Source organism: Dipodomys spectabilis, unplaced genomic scaffold (genome assembly GCF_019054845.1).
Source record: "Dipodomys spectabilis isolate Male_0828 unplaced genomic scaffold, ASM1905484v1 ptg000094l, whole genome shotgun sequence".
NCBI lineage: Eukaryota > Metazoa > Chordata > Mammalia > Rodentia > Heteromyidae > Dipodomys > Dipodomys spectabilis.
The window spans coordinates 10451136-10456569 of record NW_024870771.1 but is presented as its reverse complement, the minus strand read 5'-3'; the positions used below and the strand labels follow the sequence as shown (position 1 = coordinate 10456569).

Sequence of the window (5434 nt, the reverse complement as noted above, 5' to 3'; positions counted from 1 at the left end):
CAAAGTGTATGTACAATAAATGAAATAATAATAATAAAACTACCAACAGAAATCACCAAACACATACTACAAAACTTGAAAGTTATCTGCTGGATACCTTCAGATACAGTAAAGTTTATTGAAAGTAAGGAAATATTTACATTAGTAAGTCCTTAGAAATATCTGTTAGAGTCCTTAGAAACACCTACCATAATTTTTATATAAGAATGCTTGTTAAATAGACAAGTACATTCAATACACTAAATGCAAACTGTGTAGAAATCTATAGCACAGCATTAATATGTATCCATTTCAATTAGTAATATGATAACTTCACATAAAGACAACCTGTATGATTATTTAACGAATCAATAAAATGACCGCAGGCAGGTCTCATAATCTGCCCAACATAAAACTACAAATTATTTGACTTATTTTGTCTTTATTCTGGAAATTGGTTTTTTTTTGGGGGGGGAGGGTCGGTCTTGGGGCTTGACTCTGGGACTAGGCACTGTCCCTCAGCTCTTCAGCACAAGGGTAGTGCTCTATCACTTGAGCCACAGCATCACTTCCAGTTTTCTGGTATTAATTTGGTTCTATGATGAAAATAGGTATTAAAAATGGGGATTCTAAAAAGAACATAGAAATAATCAACAAAACAAAGAGCTGGTTCTTTGAAAAAATAAAATTGACAAAACCTTAGCAATTCTAATCAGAAAAAGAAGTGAACATACCCAAATAAATAAACTCAGAGATGAGAATGGAAATATCACCACAGAAACAACCAAGATTCAGAACATTATAAGGGAATACTTCTCAAACCTTTATGCTAATAAATTTGAGAACTTGGCAGAAACGGACCTTTTCCTAGCAAATATTGACATGCTAAAACTAAACCAAGATAAGTTAAATCATCTTAACAGGCCCATATCAAGCATTGAAATAGAAACAGCAATAAGAGACCTCTCACCTAAGAAAAGCCCAGGACCATATGGTTTTACAGCAGAATTCTACAAGGCCTTCAAAGCAGAGCTCAAACCAATATTCCTCCAAGTCTTCAATGAAAGTGAAAGAGAAAGTTCACTACCAAACTCATTCTATGAAGCCATCATAACCCTCACCCCAAACGAGGCAGGAACTCATCAAAGAAAGAAAACTATAGACCCATTTCTTTGATGAACATTGATGCAAAACTTCTCAACAAAATTTTGGCCAATCGACTTCAACAATTCATCCAAAAAATCATACACCATGATCAAACAGGACTCATTTCAGGGATGCAAAGCTGGTTCAATATTAGCAAATCAATTAATATAATTCATCACATCAACAAGAGCAAGGATAAGAACCACATGGTTATCCAGTAGATGCAGAAAAAGCATTTGACAAGATCTAACATCCTTTTATGATGAAGGTTCTGGAAAAATTAGAAATCCATGGAACATTCCTCAATACAATAAAGGCTGTATATAACAAACCTACAGCTAGCATTATACTTAATGGTGAAAAACTAAAGCCATTTCCTCTTAACTCAGGAACAAGACAAGGATGTCCACTCTCTCCACTTCTCTTCAACCTAGTATTAGAATGCCTAGCTACAGCAATAAGACAAGATGAAACATAAAGGGGATCCAAATAGGGAAAGAAGTAAACCTCTCCCTCTTTGCAGATGATATGATCTTGTATTTAAAGAATCCCATGGACTCCACTCCCAAATTACACAAGCTGATTCAAAACTTTGACAAAGTAGCAACATATAAAATTAACCCTCAAAAATCAATGGCTTTTCTGTAGGCCAACAATGAGAAAAGTGTGGCTGAAATTAGGAAAGCAACTCTATTCGTAATAGCCCCACAAAAAATAAAATACCTAGGAATTAACTTAACCAAAGAAGTGAAGGACCTCTATGATGAAAACTTTAAAAACTTGAAAAAGGAAATCAAAACAGAACTTAGAAAGTGACAAAAACTCCCATGCTCCTGGATTGGAAAGATCAACATGGTGAAAATGGCAATACTTCCTGAGGGTATCTACAAATTCAATGCAAAACCTATCAATATTCCAACCTCATTCTTCAAGGAAATAGAAGAGGCAATCCAAAAATTCATATGCAGCAATAAAAGACCCCGAATAGCAAAAACGATCCTTTAGAGAAAGAACAGTGCTGGAGAAATATCAATAACAAATTTCAAACTCTACTACAAAGCCATAGTAATCAAAACAGCTTAGTACTGGCACAAGAACAGACTTCAGGACCAATGGAATAGAATTGAAAACCCAGAAATGAACCTACAGACCTATAGCCATCTAATCTTTGATAAGGGAGCTAAAAAAATAGAATGAAAAAAAGATAGCCTCTTCAGTAAATGGTACTGGCAAAATTGGTTAACTACTTGTAGAAAACTAAAGCTAGATCCTTATATATCACCCTGCACCAGAATCAACTCCAAATGGATCAAAGACCTTGAAGTCAACACAGACACTATGAAAACATTACAGGATAGAATAGGAGAAACCCTAGGTCTCCTTGGCACAGGCAGAAATTTTCTAAATAGAGACCCGGAAACACAACAAATCAAAGAAAGGATTGGACAAATGGGATTGCATGAAATTGCAGAACTTCTGCATGGCAAAGGACATAGCTAGCAAGATCAATAGAAAGCCCACGGATTGGGAGAAGATCTTCACTAGCCATACAATGGACAAGGGTCTCATATCTAAAATATACCTGGAACTCAAAAAATTAAATCCTCCAACTACAAATCTTCAAAGAAACAACTGCCTAATAAATAAGTGGGCTAAAGACTTAAAGAGAAACTTCCCTGAAGCGGAAAGAAGGATGGCCAATAGACACATGAAAAATGCTCAACCTCCCTAGCCATAAAAGAAATGCAAATCTAAACAACATTGAGATTTTACCTCACCCTAGTTAGAATTGCTATAATCAAGCACTCTAATAACAACAGATGCTGGAGGGGATGTGGACAGAAGGGAACCTTACTTCATTGTTGGTGGGAGTGTAAACTTTTTCAACCACTTTGGAAAGTAATAATGGAGGTTCCTCAAAAGACTGCACATAAAGCTCCCCTATGACCCAGCAATCCCACTTTGGGGCATTTATCAAATGTTTACAAAGAAGACCACACTAAATCTACCAGCATGACTATGTTTATTGCAGCACTATTTACTATAGCTAAGATATGAAACCAACCCAGATGCCCCTCAGTAGATGAATGGATCAAGAAAATGTGGTATATATACACAATGGAATTCTATGCCTCCATCAGAAAGAATGACATTGCCTCATTTGTTAGGAAATGGAAAGACTTGGAAAAAAATTATATTATGTGAAGTAAGACAGGCCCAAAGAAACATAGATAACATGGTTTCCCTTATTTGCAACATCTAGTATATATGTTGATTCAAGCAGAAAAGGTCAGATAAGTTGATGTTAGGCACATGAACCCTAAGATATGTATTCAAGTGTTTTTTTTTTCTTTTGTGTGATTGTTTCTAACAAATTTATAAGATTATTTCTTTGTTGCTTTATATGTCCCTCTCTCACGGTATAACCCCTGCTTCCACTGTATTTGATGTTGGAATAATTTGTGATGGAGAAGGGAAAACATATTGTTTAAATAGGGATACATGTGGACCCATTGCAACAATGAGATGTACAAGTCGTTATGTGGAAAACGAACTTTACAACTTTGTTGGGTGGGGGGTGGGGGGGGAGGATTGGGTGAAGGGGCAGATGGAGGATGGGAAGAGATGGGAAGGGGAAACAAAGAGGAGGCTACAATGCTTGATAAGAAATGTTCTCATTATCTTGCCCATATAATTGTAACCCCTCTGTACATTATTTTCACAATAAAAAATTAAATTAAATAAAAAAAATATGGGGATTCTGGATGCCAGATGGCCATCATGGGTTGCAGGCATGCTCCGGGAAGGGCCTGTCCCAGTTGGCTCTGCCCTAGTGCCGCAGCTGTGTCACCACCTGGCTGAAGCTGATGTCTGAAGACATGAAGGAGCAGATTTACAAACTCCCCAAGAAGGGCCTGACTCCCTCACAAATCGGTGGGATCCTGAGGGACTCACACGGCGTTGCACATGTACATTTTGTGATAGGCAAAAAAATCTTGAGAATTCTCTAGACCAAAGGACTTTTTCTTGATCTTCCCGAGGCTCTCTACCATGTAATTAAGAAAGCAATTGCTGTCAGAAAGCATTTTGAGAGGAATAGAAAGGATAAAGATGTTAAATTCTGTCTGATTCTGATAGAAAGCTAAATTCACTGATTCGCTCAATATTACAAGACCAAGAGGGTCCTCCCCTCCTAATTGGAAATATGAATCGTTGACAGCTTCTGCCCAGAAGCATAAATTTGTCTGTACTCCAGCAATAAAATCATTATTTCAATTAAAAAAAATGGGGATTCTCTTGAGGAACTCATTAGAAAAAGAAAAGAAAAAGAATCTTGAGGAGAATGCAAGAGAAATAGAGACAGAAAGATGTAGGCATGCCTCTCCTGGGCCTCTGACTGTGTAATTATGTAAGGGCAGTCTGTAGAACAATCACAATATGAATAAAATAGTCCTCCTGCTGTCATCCCTTATTGAAACTGTATCTACTACAAATGTGAGCATTTGGTGTGCATTTTGGTAAGGAACAGAGAGTTGCATTCTCACCTTGGACGTTTAAAGCTAAGAATGAATCCTTAACTTCAATTAGCAGCTTCATTTTAGAAGTCAGAAAAATAAATACAAGCCTTTCCCCATCAACATATCTAAATATCTGAATTTCTGTAGTTTTTCTCGAAAAGCTTTGCATTTCACACTTTTATTTGAAACTGCCTTCTAAAACTCAATCTAAGTAATTAGAATGGTTTCCTTATTTGTATGAATCATACATATAAGAAGTAGCTGTTGAGCAGAATTGCAAATACTAAGTGTAGATCCAACTATAAAGATGATAAAATATCAAGAATCTTAAATGGGAAAAAAATCTCACCTGCAAGAAACTTTTCCCTTGGAATCCCAGTGGTAAAGGAAAATGTCTCCCAGAGCTCCTCACCCCTTCTTCACAGCATTGTTTACTCTCCTCTCCATTTTACCCAGATTGGTCTCTGTTGTCAATTGAAAATGGCAAAAAAGGGATACGATACTATCACAAAATTAAGTTATAAAAGTCTTTGGATTTCATTTCACTCTCTTTCACATTCTGTCTTTGCTCCTGGATGACACATTCACTAAGGGAAGGAAGCTGTCATGTCATCTTTTATAGAGCCTCCTTTATAGTGAATCCTCCCAAAAGCCTCATAAGGAAGCTGACAAGAGAGGCTCCCACTCTTTAGGTAAGTTCCGCCTTCACAGAAGCAATGAGAAATCCTGAGACACACACTCATTGGGTTAAGTCACACCTGGATCTCTCATCCTCACAAAATGTGTCAGAT

General features: G+C 36.9%; 1 pseudogene; it reads left to right on the top strand.

Annotated features, from left to right (window-relative positions):
• The first annotated feature begins 3890 nt into the window (after positions 1-3890).
• LOC122112361 lies at positions 3891-4530 on the top strand (annotated as a pseudogene).
• The last annotated feature ends 904 nt before the right edge of the window (positions 4531-5434 follow it).